The sequence below is a fragment of the Vanacampus margaritifer genome, chromosome 13 (genome assembly GCF_051991255.1).
Source record: "Vanacampus margaritifer isolate UIUO_Vmar chromosome 13, RoL_Vmar_1.0, whole genome shotgun sequence".
Taxonomy (NCBI): Eukaryota; Metazoa; Chordata; class Actinopteri; order Syngnathiformes; family Syngnathidae; genus Vanacampus; species Vanacampus margaritifer.
The window spans coordinates 16,450,040-16,468,078 of record NC_135444.1 but is presented as its reverse complement, the minus strand read 5'-3'; the positions used below and the strand labels follow the sequence as shown (position 1 = coordinate 16,468,078).

The following is an 18,039-nucleotide window of genomic DNA, read 5'->3' as shown; positions in this document are numbered from 1 at the left end:
AGATACAGTGAAGGACAACAATCTGCAGCTACTGCACAGTGCCTAGCTGAGTTATATCTATTTACAGTGACGGTTAACATCATGACCCCCCCCCCACCCCGCCCCAACCCCATCATCATTTTTGCCTTCACGCCTTTTAACAGCATGGCATTCCCAATGACAAAAACCCTGCAGGTGGGGCGAGCTAAGTGGAGCGTGGGTGACAGAACGGCGCCCACTACAGTATGTCGTAAGCACTGTAAAGTGCATTCAAGCTGAGGGGTTTCAGCTGGTAAATACATGAGCCGGCCTTACTATGTGTTCAAAGCACAGACTTGTGGCTGTCATAGCCATGTGTCAACCAGACTGACTAAGAGGGACAACAAGCATGTGTGGGCAAGCTCCAGGAGCATCTTGAGTGTGTGTGTGTGGAGTCAGTTTTCCCTTTCCAGTAACACTACTATCTAATGTTCATCTGTCAGTAACATAATTCTGTCAACATAATCAACACCAAGGACCTTCGCATGCTTGCCAAAAGAGTTTAAATGATGACAAAATATAGTCCCCGCCCCAGTCGTTACACAACATTTGCTGCCGGAGCAAAAACTGACAAGTCGAGCTGGGAGACGCCCAAAAAAGGAAGAGGGCAGTTGAGGACAGACCTCTGCCAAGGAGCAATGAAGCTGACCGCCCTCCCTCCTGCCCTGTAGGTGGCAGTAATGCTCAGTAGGGCTACTTGTAAATATGCATACAGTGGTGATAAAATTGCTTATATCCAGAAAGACTGTCTTTATTTGTCATAAAAACAAGTAGTGTATTTATTTTAAGTGAAATCATGAAAGACTTCCATTATTTGTTTTTACAAAAGGGGAAGTCAACCCCCAAATTGTCCTTACAATAATATGTCCTATACAGCCCTACTAGTCTAAACAATAATAATATTCTAATAAATATTGCATAGGTGGAAAATTAATTACGCAGCAAAAAACACCAGTTTTATTCATCCAATCCGTGATTGGTCGTTAACTGAACCACGATGTCGCTTTCAGTCGACAGCGGGTGACAAAATGGCCGTCCCCTAAAATAGATTTTGCTATATAATAATTCGAATTCCATGTTTTGACTCGTGGGGACACTAACAACATATTATTGTTTTGGGGAATGACGTCCCCTTTAAAAACAAGTATTTAAGTCCTAATTCTATTTTTCATAAAATCTTCATTATCAAACATTACTGTTAAAAATGTACTTCCAATTAAATATTGGCAGAGCTGGTTGACAATTTTATCTTCAGGTGATGTCGCCAGCTGATGAATGTAACAACAGCATATATTACAAGTAGGGGTGTCAAAATTAGTGCGTTCATTTTGAGTTAATTTAAACTTCCGCCACAAAATGTTTTTTTATGCGCGATTAATGACCGCCCTTTACTTGTAAAGCCTGTACTGGGGGAATTCCAGTCGCAACACAGCGGACATATCCACGGCAAAATTTATCAGTAAGAAATGTAATAATAATGCATCGATTTGTGGAGACTGGGGTCAAGTTGTATGTTATCATTTTAAAAATGTGCAGAATTTCACAAGTTACTTCATGTTAAAAACATTTCTTAATGTAAAAAGAAAAATGCACTGCGCAGTCACCAACGTTTTACAAATGCAATTATGCCATCTAGTGGTAGAAAAATTACCTCAACACAAATCAATATCGCACTCATTTTTTACAGCATATATATATATATATATATATATATATATATATATATATATACATATGCATTACCCTTTTTTTTTCAGAAAAAAAAAAGGAATCGTGCATTACCACCACCTATAGAACTTAAGTGGAACAGCACAGGCCTGTACATCGAGTGTAGAGTGCACTTCAAGCAGTCGATTAACTTGTAGCAGTGCGAGGTTGAATTTAAAAACAACACTTCTGAAACCGAACCGCGTATGCCCAGCGTAAGAGGAAAATGAAAGTCAGAAAGTCAGAAGTGGTAAATCACATAAGTATTGAGTGTCAGAGGTTGGGTAAAACATCCCACTTTCTGTGTTGTCAAAGCTATCCATTTTTCTCCCTTCCGTGCGTTGCGCTCGGGAACAGGAGCTGGCATCGGCCCCGTGCCCGATCCTGCATCGACTTTCAAACATATGGAAGCTGTGAACGTGACAACGATGCTCACTGGGGGAAACGGCATGCGGGACCAATTGTGTCACTCCCGGGCCATCTGAAAAGAATGTTCTTGCCTCAGATCGCTTGATCGTGTCCTAAGTGATCTGCCTGGATCAATATTCAGCGTGCAACGCTTCAACTTTTGACTGCGTGCGTTTGACAGCGATACCCCCGAGAGCGACGACATCAAAGATGGGTGTGAATATGGACGGTATGAAAACCAAAAGGGGCGAAAAAGATCTTAAAAAAAAAAAAAAAATGGCGGGGGAGGCTCACACCGAATGAGCAAGAACATGTGCGCGTGGTTAACGTTGGTTTGGGAAGTCGATACGAGTGTAGTCACAGGGAAAAGAGGGAATACGCTTTGTGGCCGCCAGTGTTTAGATTTCGCAGCATCTGATGACAGAAGGCAGTTGTTGACTGCAGTTGCTGAGCTGCCCCGCGCTGATCTTACAATTTCAATACAACTTCAGCCAATCGCAAGGTCGCATGCAAGCCCGACAGTTACACTTTTGACAAAACAAGACATGGTGAACATTAAAACGCCAGAGGGTTGGGAAGGTAATCAATCAGACTTGAGTGTGGGACAAATTATACTTTTATATTTTTTTCCAATTCAAAGCAGGCAGGCTGTTGATCATTGGACGACTTCTGGCAGGAGATGAGCGTGGCAAGAAAAACAATGTGACAATGATGTCATCACATGGCCTCAAAGCACTTCCGAAGCTGCCATTCAGATTTTAATATCGTTCCTATGCTGCTCACAGCATTTGCATGCTATCTGAGGATTGCTGTGATACGCTGTCATGTTATAACCCAAATTTAACACATTGACTGCTAGCCATTTTCAAAGCAGAGTTCTCCATATTGACAAGTAGTTTTTAGAGCATTTTGACTGATCTTTTAAGAGTTACAAAATATAGAAACAAGATTCTTACAAGCTTTTTTCGGTTTATTTCAGGATTTAACAATTGTAAAAAAAAAAGGGCTGTCTCAAAAAACAAAACAGTGTTTCTCACCCAAAATAGAGAAAAGAGAACTGTGATATTGATGGTAATATTTTTTGCTTTTGTGACACCTCAAATAAAAAATACTGAAAAAGGGCTTTTGATGGCAAAATAATGTATTTATCAATATACAATTGTGCAACACCAGTGGATTTTTACATGGATTTTTTTGTCTTCCACACCGCCCCGTTAAAAAGCAAATATAATTGTTGGGCTGAACAATTTTGTGAAATGATCTAATGGGGTATATGCCACGTAGGAGGCGGGACTTCCCACTTCCGGGTTTTCACACACCGGCTTTGTTTCCCCTCGACGGGTGCGAGAGTGTAGTGTGCCTGCCTCAGTTGTCCGCAGCATTTCAGAGCGCTGAGACGCCCTGCGACGGGCGGGAGAGCGCGGTTGGGGGCGCAGGAGAGGGGGTACAAGTGTTGGAACGCGGCATTTACCCAATTATTTGGGATGGGCGTGTACTGATACCAAGTATCGGTTTGTGCTTGATACCCAGCCTTATTTCAAGGTATCAGTACTCGCGACGTGGTCGTTTTACAATCGGTAATTAGAAAAATTGCCATTAATTTCATGCATGGTCTTTTTTCAAAATTTTCATTTTTTTCATGCATCAAAAATACTAGTGGTATCTGTGACTAATCAAGAGTTAAGTACTCATACTGTTCTTGGTATGAAAAACGAACATCCCTACTAATTAAAAAAATCTCCCTCAATATTGCCATTTAACTCATTCACTGCCAGTCTGGTAAAAACTGATCTTTGATGTCTATTGCCGTCTTTGGCAGTAAATGTGTTAAGTTCTCATCCCGTTTATTGAATTTTTTAACACACAAGCAATACTTTAGTGTTCATTACAACAAACAATATCATATATTCATAAATGTCTTGGCCTTACACTAAAATACAGGCCATTTGACACTATTATACTTGGTTGGGTTTTGTCTTTCAAAATTGCAGCATTGGTCATTTGAAAATTGCTATCTACTGCATTGCAATGTCGATTTTGAATTTGATTAATAGCTGGGCCCTCATTCTAGTCTGCAGCAGTGAATGAGTTAAAATTCTGAATCTGTTATCTTTGGATCATACTTATACGAACAAAACAAAAAAATGATGGACGTAAATACTGGCAAATAATCGAATCTAAAATTTGAGCCCTTCCTCGGTGTTCCTTGCCAAGCCAACCAAATTACGATAACAACTTCCAACTGTAAGTTGTTTTTCCACCAAAATGCGAAGAAGCTTTTGCATTGATGTCATCATCCAAAATCCTTGAACTGACTCTTCTATAAAAGCTCCGTGTCGGGTGTTTTTCTTACGAAGAGGCTGCATGAATTTCGCCACTTCAACTTTCATTGCCTGATGCCCTTTTTTATTAGGCCTGGGTATTTTACGAGCAAAAGGAATGAGTTATGTTGGCTAAACGCTGCGTGTTGTTTTAGGACCCGTGCGGGTTCTCGATTAGGGTAGTCATTTTGGTCTACACCTCATTCTGCAGCCCATAAAGAGGCGAAACCTCAGAGAATGTGCATGGCTAAGCTAAGCGTGGAATAACAATGACACAAGAATAGAAGCCGCAGTCTGAGGGTGAGAAAAGTGATCGAAAAACAAGAATGGAGAGGAAAAGGGGGGTGGGGGGCGCAAAGCATCAAACGGCGGTGAGAAGGAAATATGAGAGGCATTTGATTATTCCCATGGCTGGATACTTAGCATAGAGAGCCCCTTTCTCTTTCTGACTTTCAAGCACATACAGCCATTAACACGCACATAAACACACACACACACGCTGTCCCGATCATGTTGACCACCCACAGCCAGTGCCCCCTGGCCCCCCACCTCTCACCTTGCTCAGGGGCGCGCGAGAGCTGAGAAAAACTACACCATTGACTTCCTATGCCTCCCTCCCCGTCTCCCGTTCGGTTCGCTCTGTGCTCCCATTCATGTTGTAACAACTCATAAAGGAAGGAGACTTTGACCCACCTCAGTCAAAGTTGCCAATCTACTTCGATCATCTCGCGCGGGGAGGTGGGCTCGGCAAATTCTCTCGCCCAGACATGACGGGCTTGTCCACACCGACTTCCTGTACAAAAGTTTCACTGTTAATAATGAGCTTAATTGAAGCATCGATTTGTATTAAAAAAAAAAACTCCATGATTCAATAGTATACCGACATAAGAAGAGACAAGTTGTTTGATTTGTTCATTGAGTCAGAAGGATTTTAGCGCACATATAAAAAGGTTCGATTGCTGCAAAGTCCTGATGACGTTGGTTTCACGATTGCATAATGCACACAATGAGGTGATAAACCGAAAGCATTCATTGTCAAGCACACGAGAAACCCGAAGACACAATGGAGCACATCCAATGTAATGTTGTGACTGACGGGAAATATTCAAACTTCAAACTGCAGTGATTCATCAGAGCTTATATGAAAGTGAAGCGGCGACAGTCTTGCGAAAGCTAGATTTGAGTTTGAGCTCATAATTGTTATCAGGGGGACGATGCGACTGGCGTGTGGCACCTGTGACATCACCGACAGATAAACTTCATTTCAGACTACAAAGTCTGCCTTGACTTCGAGTTCTTATCTTTTTGTTGAATATCTTTCGTTGTGCTTAAAGTGAAGATAACCCAAAAATGTTCTTGACAATAATATGTTCTATGCGCTTCCACTAGTCTAAACACTCATTCACTGCCATTGACGGCTATAGACGTCAAAAATTCATTTGAACTATTTCTATTTAACATTTTTTGTTAACGAGAGTATGAAAACCTAGAAAAATAAATACTGTACATTTAGAACAGATGTAAAAATGTGTGATTAATCGTGAGTTAACTGTTGAAGTCATGCAGTTAATTACAATCAAAAGTTTAAATCGCCTGACACAATTTAAAAAAAAGAAAAGATTATTAAAAATTAGTGGCGTCAGGCGATTACATTTTTTAATCGTAATTAATCGCATGACTTCACTAGTTAACTCATGATTAATCACTAATTGTCTATGTTCTAAATGTACAATTAAAAAAATTCTAGGTTTTCATACTCTTGTTAACAAAAGTGGAAAAAAAGTTAAACTAATAGAAATAGTTCAAATGAATTTTTTACATCTATAACCGTCAATGGCAGTGAATGAGTTAATAATGTATTTTTATGGAATATGAATTAAGATGAAAAATCCACCCGTTTTCAATTATGTTTTAATGATCATGAGAAGCTCAAATCAAAATCACAGATACATTTGAATCGCTCAATTTTAATTAAGTGGTCTTTTTTTTTTTCCTGCCAACAAAAAAGACAAAAACATGCTTGCATGTTATGTTAGAAATGCTTCAAATTACCAAAGACTTTTATAAGCACTCCCTGCAGTAAATTGACTGGGCATTGTGGTTCAAATGTTGAACTTATTCAGGCGGATTAGTATGTGAAAATGTACTTAATAGCGCATGTTTGTCTTCAGCCTTGAGCTCAATTGGTGCCGCTAATTGCTGATAATGCAGTTGATTGAAAGCAAATAAACAAGCTGTTGAAGAGAGACAATCAGTCAGGGGCTGGCAGGCAAACAGACAGTCGGGTCAGTCGCATGGGCCCGCACACAAAAGAGACAGTGATAAACATGAAGAGAGTTCAAGGCAGTCATTTAGAGCCACATGTGGGAGCAGTAGCAGAGAAACCAAACTGAGGTTAGAGGTCACGCAAGATTTGGGTTTCCTGCTTCGACCTCAACCAGATCTTCTTTTTATACACACAAGTCATTCAAGCTTGGGACTACTCATCTGTTCTCCAGCCACACACCTGCTCTGCCTGACATTCTGATTACTATATACATTTGTAGAATAAGAGTTATGAGGCAAAATCCATCTCAGGGGGGCGGCCATCTTGCCACTTTTATCGACTGAAGATGACGTCAATGTTGCTCAGGCAACGACCAATCACAGCTCACCTGTTTTCTGAAGCTGAGCTGTGATTGGTTGTTACCTGAGACCTGAGCAACATTGATGTCATCTTCAGTCGACTGCAAGTGGCTAAATGGCCGCCCCAAGATGGATAAAAACGGCTGGATTTTAGTCCTTAACTCATATTCCATTAACACAATATTAACCAGAATACCATATTTAGGGCTGCATGTAACATATTGTCACACAAAAAAAAATGGGTTGACTTCCCCTTTAAGGAGGCATATTCTGCCGTTTTTCCCACAAACTAAAACAGAACTCAATTCTGACGTGTCTTAAATGGCATGCTTGGATCAACGTACAACAAAGATTCTGAATTACATGACGTTTGTCACTCTCTCTAATTAGCTCCGTTCAAAGCAGCTGGGCTGTCTCGTGCAATTTTTTTGTACCCGATTCCCTAAGAGGGAAAAAAAAAAAAGAACGATTTTTTTTTTTTAATCATGGCGAGCGCCAATTGTTCACAGATTTATGTAATAGGCCAGGTACATTCCACGCCAATATGTTTACAAAATTGACATTAATTTATTTATTTAAAAAAATAATAATTTGAATTTAATGTGTATCCAAAATTTTAGATACGAATCAAATCTTAACTTTGACGTACCATTAAATCTCTAATGTTTGTGCAGTTGTCAGACGTTAAATAACATTGCTAGTTAACACTGCATCTCTGCTTAGGTTTTGTTTTGACTTGACAGAGGTTCCGGTTTGAATATAAACTCATTCACTCGCAGCCATTTTCCACCCCCTTCGCTCTCGGCTGTTATACTGGATTTTGACTGATTTTGCTTGGCCCACAGAATATTGTGTTCTGTTGCTATAAAAACATGAAACCTACCAAAACAAAGATTAGAGTTTCTTCTTTCGTCAGGAAAAAAAAAAAAGTATATTTGTATCTGTTTCCGTTTTGCAGCAATTAGCATTAGAATATAGCTAAGTCTCATCATTATTCACAAACCTGTTGAAAACACTGGGGAAAAGAGCTTGTTGCAACTTAGCCCTGGTTGATCTCTTATACTCTGCTGACAACTGCTGGCCGTTTTTTGTAATAACTACCACTGCTTTAAGCGACCTCTTCATGTCAGAAGCTGTATCAAAGCCTACTGTATGCTCTAGCATAAAAAAACAAAACATATGTATGCATTTTTGGGTTTTAATGAGTTAATTGCAGAGAGAGGGTCATATTAATATGTATATATTTTTTCCCCACAATTTCAAACAGTTCTCGGGTCAACTTATCTGCGACATGCTTTTGTCAAAAAGGATCAAACAATAAAAAGTACATTTTCCACAATATATCACCTTTAAAATTGGCAATTAAAGTCACTCTTCCGTGCTACAAATATGTCCCCTTAAATTAAAAACGCATACTCGTTGCAACAAGTCGCGTCGTGTCGTCTTTATGTTGTAGCACAGCTTGACACAAAAAACCTTCCCTGCTATATACGTACATCTGTGCATTTATTTCGCCTTGATGCACATGTGTTTTGTGTGTCCAGCTCCCGCTGCCACGCTCTTTATAAACACATCAGTTGGGCTGACAGTGCACAGCGGGAGGGAGGCTGAACCCAGAGACGGCCAGGGACACAAGTCTCATAAAAAAAAAAAAAACACTTAATTTATTTCCCTCCAAATTGGAAAATGCACACCCACACCTGACTAAATCATCACGCGTCAAAACTGGAGACGGCCCCCCACCGCACACGGACGAAACTCGATCCCACTTGTGCTGCGCGCACCCTAGCCGACGCTGGCAGTGAAAACACGTCACACACGGCGTACACGCTTCTTAATGGATTCGGCAGATGTGCCGTCCCTTCCAAATCCTTGTACCCATGTCTCCCTCCCATGACGCCACCGATCCCCATGAGTACACTTTTGCTTCTCGCTCCAAACTTGCCCTTTTTTTTTTTAAACTCTACCATGGTCTATTTTGTACGTATACGTAGATAAATCAGAATTATTATTTTTTTCAACAAATCCCCTCGTACTGTTCTTTTTTTTTTTTACTGCCATTTTGTCATGTTTGAATGTAATCATGTTTCTCATGATTACACTAAATTCAAATAAAAATTGGGGATGTTTGATACAACTTTTTTTAAACAAACACAAGTACGGGTATTTACTCTGAGTACTCATTGATATGGAGTATGAATACCTGTTGCACTTTTGGTATAACTCAGTGACAAAAAAATGGGAATCGCCGATGTGGCAAAATGCCACAGTATAGCGGCAAATGCTGTCGAGAAGGACTTGTCAGATTTGGGGGGTTTTGACTTTAGTATTGGTGACTGGTATCAGCAGCCGCCACAAGTACCCGATATCCTTAAAATAAGGCAGATACCTAGTATTCATATTCAATCATCCCTAGAAAAAATATTCCACTAATGTCAAATTCTTAGCAGGAATTTTCTTGTCTTTTAAAATCACGAATTAATTGATAGTCACAACCCAAAGTAAAAAAGATAAATATCAAATTAATACATTTTGAAACAGGCGTCGTACATAGACAAATTATAGCAGCGTTACAGGAGAGATTCAGGCATCTTGTCGTGCCTCACTCACTGCTCCGTTTTAAGATAGTTTCAAACTAGAGCAATTATTAGCCAACATGCTATTTTGGGGCAACTTGTCTCAGTTATTTTGGGGTTTGTTGTCACATATGCAAAGTATGGGCCAATTAAAAAAAATGCACTTCTGACAACTCTGTTTACATATGCCAGAATTGTTCTTCAGATGATGAGTCTGAAGAGTGAGGAAATGACTTTGCCAGGTTTTGTTTCATTGTTAAAAATTTGATTTTTTTTTAGTTGTTGGAACTACAGTATGCCCACATATCGGGACTGGTTTAAGTCTCATGATGAACCGTCCATCCATTAACCGGAATACTTTATTTTTTGAAATTCAATTTAATCCCAAATTTTCTGTTTAAGGGAAGCAAAACAGGCACCTGTATGCCATCAGTTCCTAAGGACTTTAATCCAATTCATAATATTTTATGTTAAAGTTTGCTCAATGACTGGTAGATTTTCAAGATCAATGATAAACAATTTCTCTGGCTGGAAAAACAAACAAACAAACAAAAAACAGGTGAACAAGGATAATTGCGTCCTTGTTTTATTAGTTGCAAAATCCAATGTGGCATTTTACCCTACATATGTGACAACTTACCCATTGGTGGGGCAACATGTCACATGTTCACTCCCGCCATTTGATGGCTTATAACTCTACACTGATACAAAGTATGAAAATGACATAAATACAAAAAATATACCTAAGACTTTGGTCTTTCATCTGGTATACATTTTGTTTATATATAATGTATTGATTCCAAGAAATATATGAAAGTATAAAAAGTGATAAAACTCGCTCAGGTCTCCCCTACATTTAAAAAAAAAAAAAGTATTACAAACTATATTGTAATTGCTAGTATAAGACCTTTCCAATTGCAGCAAGTTATGCTACACAGCAGGAAAAAGACAAAAACGGAGCGATACCCACTTCACCCAAACAGGTGTTTTCATTTACTTTGATTAGCCCTGCCCGCTTTACGTCTTGTTCCCAGCACCCACCGCTGGGCTCCCACGGGCGGCGGGGGGCTGCGGTGCAGGACCTGCATCTAATTTGAATGCGTTTCGGGAGTAAAAATAATGAGCTGCAAATTGCCTTTATTTAGAGTTCACGCCAAACGTCAGGCGTAATTGGCTCTCGTGTCATGATTTCCACATCCAGGTGACAGTTGATTTGTTTCAACTTTGCCCTCTGTTCCTTCAGGAAATGCACAAATCCCGTCGGAGCCAAAGAGGTGTCATTAAAAGCATTTGCATGCTTTTGAAATATTGAAGTTTTGTGTGACTAACATTTCACACATTGCGCAGGACTTAATGATTGATTGATTGATTGACAGCTGCTAGGTTGCTACCACAGTAGCAAGATTACACTTAAAATGATAATGGCCGAATTTTTTGATTAACATTTACTGTAGGACAAAAACGAAAATCATTAACGACGAAAAGCTGCGGTTTAAAAACACACAATATTGGGACTACACAAACATTTGTCTATGTTCATTTTATGGGTGTTTCAAAGCAGATGCATTATGGGAGTTGGTGAAAGCAATGGTGAAAGGGGTGACGAGGGTCTTTCCAAATGCAATCTGTTATTCTTCATAATGCGTGTACGGTCTAAGCGTGGACTCTGAAAGGGGCTAGTAATTAGTCATCTGAAGACAAAAACACGTTTTTCCTCTTGGATGTTCATACAGTGTGTGTGTGTGTGTGGGGGGGGGTATTTATTATGGACAGACAGTAGATATAAATAGTCTCCAAACACCTTTTCGTGAGATAAAATGAGACATAAAAATAATAATTTCAAAGGTTTTTCCACTATTAATGTGAACATTGCTCGAATTTGATTCGCTGTCTATGGACGCCTGTAAAAAGAAAGTGGGTGTGGCTTGCCAGGTTACAAACACCCAATAACGGTTCAGTTGCAAAAGTCACATGACCAAACTCGAAAGAGATGAGTCATGATTGGTCAATACCTGAGCAACTGTGGCGTCATTTTCAGTTGATAGCAAATGGCAAAATGGCCGCCCCCTGAGATGGGTAAAAACGAGTGGATTTTGCTGCTTAAGTCATATTCCACAAACCATTTGTTGACTTTAATTCTCCTTTCATGACAAAGGCATAATAGAACGACTTTGCTTTTTTTTTTCACATTCTGATCAAAGTGTAAAAAGTAACAAAAACTAAAAATTGTAGTATTATCAAAAAGTGCTTCATAAACCTTTTTTAAATAAAAAAATTTTTTTTTTTAAAATTCCGACCGATTCAACTTTGGCAAGCTGCACTCCGTGTACACGAGCGACGAAAACCTATTTTCCAAGGTGAGTCCCAGCAGCGCATTACATAAGAGAGGAAGCCATCAGTCAGTGTTGCCGTGCGGAACGACATTCAACAGATTTTTGGGTGCCCTCTCAGGGTTGCAGCCTCCGTTCAAAGAGGGCGACGGCACCATGAGCCCGATGTGTTTGCGCAAGGCTAAATCAGTTTGAGAGGGGTGCTAATAGGTATGCGTGTGTACTGGGGCGGGGGCACTTCACCCCACCCCACCCCCCCCACCAGTGATTCATGGTGGCAAATGATCAGCCGCGAACAAACAACAAGCAAGCCACCCGTCTGCCTGCACAAACAAGCAAACAAACAGAGACGACACACAAACAAGGCGTCAAGCGGTGCGACGGCAGACTTTGGGAACGATCAATCACGTCCAGACCAAGGAAAGCGCTCGGGGCAGACATTTTGCCACAAGGTTACGTATCTATCTATAATAACTGGCTGAGTGCTTTTAAAGAGCTGTTTGTGTCAGCGCTCGCATGCACATTCATCTATCCATCGCGTGAACACATGTAGTTTGGACTGTCTTTTTTTTTTTGTGTGTGTTTTTCTTATGTGTGGTTGCTATTGTGAGCAAGTGTGTGTGTGTGTGCGTGTGGGATGTAACCCAAGCCGGAGCGGCACAACACAGCAGCCTGTTCAAAGGCCTGTTTGTATTATTACAGCTTGTCCAGCTGTTCAGGACAGACAAACAAGACTTAGTGCTCTGGGCTGCAAAACAGACCTCCCACCCTTATTGTGGAAGCCCCCGTGGCCCGGCCCAGCCCAGAAATGAACAAACAGACGCCTACAGAAATGTATATACTGTATGTTGCCATAAAAGATGGCAGCTTTGGTCGAAAACACGATTTTATAGTTGATTGATGGGTGTGTCCTTTTTTTTGTAAAGCTTTGTTTAAAAAAAAAAAAAAAAAAAAAGCTAAAACGGGTACACCAGTGTTTTCTCTCTCTCTGCCCTTTTCGCTCCCTAACAGTTTGAAACGTGCGTATACATTTTTTCGGCGCGCTGTAATGAGTAACACTAGCTCCTGTCAAAATAGTGAGTCTCCATTCCACATTTGCTTTTGGAATCCCACATACTTCCCTGAGCAATGATCCCGAAAACAAAATATTGCTTTATATACACAGTGATCTACTCGGAGAGCTGATGGAAATGAATGCCTGTATTTTTAGCGCAGACGTTTTTGTCGACAATATTTCTTTCAGAGTGCACTCGCTTGGCCTCCGAGCGGCTCCCTCCTCTGGAGATCTGCCAAATGGATCTGATCGAGGTGATTAAGATCAGGGTAAGGCAACACTCTCGCTCCCTCACACCTCCGTCTCCATGCCCCCCTTTTTATCCTTTTCACCTCAATTTGTGCCACTCTTGCTCACTTTCCACCCACTCGCGCTCCATTCGGCATCTGTCCTCCTCCTCGTCTCCTCCATCGCCTCCTTCACCCTCTCTGACTCAGGGTCCCTGTGTGCCTGTATGTAACATCAGTAAAGCTGTCAGGCAGCCAGGCCAAGGTAAACAGCCCAGCGCTAGGTTCAGGGGTGATGGGGGCCTGAGATGTTTTTCCTCGGGAACCAAGGGACCCCCGGGGGCTTCTGGCTGGGGCCGGGGGAGGAGGAGGGAAGATGATCCCCTCGGCTGACCCCCCACCCCACACACACACACGCACACACACATGCCGACGATCTTCACCTTTTTTTTTTTTGTCTCTTTCCTCCTCATCATGCATCTGTGTACACAAAGCTCTTGGGCAGCAGCCTCATCATACATTTACATCATCCATCAGCACACTTTTTATACCTACACTTTTTCTGGCTTAAGTCATTTACAGAGGCGCTTCTGAAACCTGAATTTGGTGCAAAATTTGTGCGAGGGGAAACGCAGTGCTACCTTGACTTACAAGTGCACCAACTTGAATCAAATCATACCCCATGTATCGAGATATGAATCGAACCATTTTCTAGGAGAAAATGCACATCCATAATACATAAATATATACACATACTATACATATATATTAGTGCCCAAACGATTTTTTTTTAGGCCAATGCCGATACCGATTTTTGTCAGGGAAAAAAAACACTGATTATCGATTAATTTAAAAAACTTTTTTCCCTCAAAATGCGTTTCAGTAGGTGTCAATTTTACACGGATTTTTGCCCTATTTGACGCAAATAGTGGGGACTGTTTTTAAAAATTACTTTCCTTTTCTTTTCTATTTTTTTTTTTCCTCTGGAGACAGGAAATTACTTTCCTTTTCCAATGTAATTAGTTAATGAAGTTTCAAAGGACATTAATCTTTCTCATGTGTGATTGTGTTAGTAGTAGTTAAATGTGGGTCATATTTAACACATTCATGTTTAATTTATCTTACACTCTAAAAACAGTTGGGTCAAAAATAACCCAACTATGGGTCAAAAATGGACCGATCCTCTACTTAACCCAACTTTGAGTCAAGAAATGGGTCTTTCTGTGTAAAACAACTCATAAAAAAATTCAAAAATGTGGGTCATTTTGTATAAAACAACCCAAAAAGTTGGGTCAATTTGACCCATAAAGTGGATCGGTCCGTTTTTTTATCCATAATTGTGACTTTTGACCCAACTGTTTTTAGAGTGTACACTGAGTTTAAGATGTGTGTAAAATAGTGACACAAGGGGATCTGGCTGGGGTCCCTAGAATTAACTTATGAACAAATTTCATTACCATGTATATAATATTACCTCTACTGACCTACACTCGAAAAACATGGGTCAAAAAATGACCGATCCTCTACCTTTGAGTCAAGAAATGGGTCTTTTAGTGTAAAACAACTCGTAAATATTCATTTCTTTTACTTTGAATTTCAACATTGCTTTATATTGTCTTTTTCTTTTACAAATGAATGAAATAAATTGGATTAATTTGATATAACACACACGCAGTTTGAGCATAGCGACAAACATCATCACAATGCTTATCTATCCTGGCCACTAAGTACAATATGTTTAGAAACATTCACATATATAATGTAGGAAGTAAACGGCCTTTTAGCCAACCTCCCTCTCCAATTCCCTAAACATCTGCAGCATCAGACACACACAGTAAATTAACATTATTTTCATTTCATTACACAAAGGTTAACTCATTTTAATCTGACTGCGCACTTAAATCATTACCATTTCCATTTGGTTTTCTACGGGAAACTTGGATTCTAAAGGCAAACAAATGCGTCCCAACCATTTTCAACCTTGGAGGTAGTTTATGAATTATGACATTTAAAAAAATAATATTTTTTAAGCCTGGGGTATGCTGAGGAGACAGGAGGAAAAAGACGACCATGGAGAAGAGTTTGTGAGTTGAGTGGCGACCGAGGACAGAATAGAAGACGATGGAGGGAAGTGATATCCCTAACCTGTACATGACCCTTCTCATTCCCAGTAAGCTGCTCCCTCTGACGGTGGCAGATGGCCTGAGATGACGAGCGAGACGGTCTCGGAACAAACCCGAGGTAGCAAATCAGACAAAGCAGTAAAAGCAGACCAAGTGGGACAAAGGAGACAGCGAGTAAGGAAAGAAATAGAAGTTTTTGGAAGCAAAACTATGGGTGAAAAAAAAGCGTGAAGAGTGATTTAATGGGGGAAAACAAGAGAGGGAAACTTTAGAAAGAGGCTGGCCCAGCCAAGAAAAGCATGTAGAATTGAATTAGGGCACAGGGAACACAACCAAGCAAGCACAAGTAGAGAGGAGCAGGGGTGCGTAGAGAAAGAGGAGGACCATTACCTTTCTTACATTAGCCGTTACATCCCTTGGCGACTGTTTGAGGGGTAAAAAGGGAGGAAACATCACAAGGTCGGAGGAAGGATTAGGATAATTGGAGAGGACTGTGAATGGGAGAGCAGCTTCACTATATTTGCAAATACGATTGCTTTTTTAGACAATATGGAGCAGCAGGTGGGGCCTCTTTGAAACATGTGACTGAATATAGTTTTGTTTGTGTGCCAAAAAGAAAGTGGTTATCCTGACAAGTAATAATAGAAACACGTGGTTGGAGGTGACCAACATCAAAACCAAGTATTCTTACTGATTAGCATCAATAATTTGATTTTAAAAAATTGATTTGTGTGTCTTTAAAAGGTGGAGCCTGGCCTGCTGGGTGGTATTAGCTTAGATAAACAGCTAGCTGTTAACAAGCTAACGTTAGCCTGCATGCTAAGTGACCAAGCATCAGTTGTGGGCCCTAGAAATTCATGTACGAGTGTCATTATGTGTTTATTTTGTTCCATAAAGTGATGGAAAGTGTTTGTTTGTTTTTTTAACAAGAATTGGTAAGCGAACTAGTGTCACATAATAGATTGTGTTGAACATTGGAGGTTGATAACTAACTAGCACATAGTCTGGAACACTTTGGTGAGAAGAACACTTACTGGGAAAGATTTTGTGTTATTTTATCACTTCATCAATGACATCTAGGGCTCTCTAAAGGCTCCCAAAAAATGCATGCCGTGTTATTTTACCTAACAACGTCTACGCGCAACTACTGTTCACCTCCTTGTTTTCCCACTGCGCTGCTTTTTGCTATCATTCTTCCGGTTCTGTCGCCGCTCCACATCAATCACAAACTGCCACAATGGTCTGTGACGGCGCAACGACAGGTCTGACACATGCCTCGCAACCCAGAGAGCCCGTCCGTCTCAACCAGCCGGCAGACGATACACAAGAGGGCAAAACACATATTGAGTGCCTATGTCATGGTTATTCTTATTACTTCTATACAAAATATTAGTCAGCCATGTAATGTATTGTTCAAAAGTTTATTTGAAAGCCCTACAGAGCTTCCCCTTTGCCACATTATGTTCCTTGTTTCAAAATGTATTATTAAAAATAGCTACATATGTGCATGTGGTTTCTTTGTTTTGTTTTTTAAGTTGCCGTTACTGGGTGTTGTTTGCAGATATTTGTGTGTGTGGGGGGGGGGGGGGGGGTCTGTTTGTGCATGACTGTTACATAAAATATCACATTATGTGTGTGTTGGAGGAATTCCGTGAAAGGGTGCACTATAGATGTTGAACGACATCAGTGATGACTGCCTGACTGAATTTCGTTGATAATTCATCCTTAAATATTGTGCTGCTCGCAGCCATTTTACAGAGCGAGTATCTACCCCCAAACAACTGCGAGTAATCAAATGAATTGTTGTTATTAACAGATGATGTACTGGCGTCATCATCAATTCAAAAAAAAAAAAAAACGCGACACTGCGTTTTGACAAACATGACATGACGTGAATAATCAACAACACTTACGTAAAGCAAGTAAACTCACCGGAGTGATGAACAGAGGAGGAGAAACGGCACTTTCCAAGCCCCCACCTCATTCTTTGTGTTCTCATCGTAGTTGTGGATTTAATTCCGTTTTATCACCTTTTAAATTGCGGCTTGTATACAATATTTGGATTTTCTGCCGTTTGTCACATGACGCCAAGTGCAGCTGGACACAACAGGTGCGTCGACGTCACAGTAACCGGAAGAAGGACTTCCGGAAAAGTGAAAAAAAAATCACATTCATTTAAATATATTAATGTTTTTAATCAGGGGAGAAAAAAAATATTACACAGTGTTGCTATATAATAATAATAATTTCAATTGTGAGTTTTAAATAGTGTCTACTGTTTTCCAAACAAATTTCGTTTTTTGTCCACCATAAACAAAATAAATCAAGGACGCATCTGTCGAGGAAGGACGCAAGTCTGGGATTGATAACAATATGAATCGATGACTACCATAATCAATGTATATGACTGATGCGTATAGTAAGAATCAATGTGGGCGGGTACTTAATAAACTGTGGCTTCTACCCGTCAGCCCTTCTTTCGGATGTCAATGTTGCAAATGATATCATGTGATCGATGTGACCTGTAATAATGTGTCTGAGGAAGGAAAAAATGAATAAAACAAACAAAACATAATGGTTTGAGGTCAAAATAAATTACAAATACAACAGGTTGATGCATAATTAATTATATGTACTTAGCCATCTAATG

At 40.2% G+C, this 18,039-nt stretch overlaps 1 protein-coding gene across 2 annotated transcripts in view; it reads right to left on the bottom strand.

The window, feature by feature from the left end:
- The window catches only part of LOC144062691 (uncharacterized), a 161,971-nt gene extending 144,470 nt beyond the window's left edge, over positions 1-17,501 (bottom strand). For both annotated transcript variants that reach the window (XR_013296437.1, XM_077584323.1), the window contains exons 1-2: positions 17,322-17,501; positions 5,148-5,247 (exon numbers count right to left, since the gene is read on the bottom strand). The gene's annotated coding sequence lies outside the window, so the exon portion shown is untranslated. The remainder of the gene's footprint in view (positions 1-5,147; positions 5,248-17,321) is intronic.
- Positions 17,502-18,039: the final 538 nt, after the last annotated feature.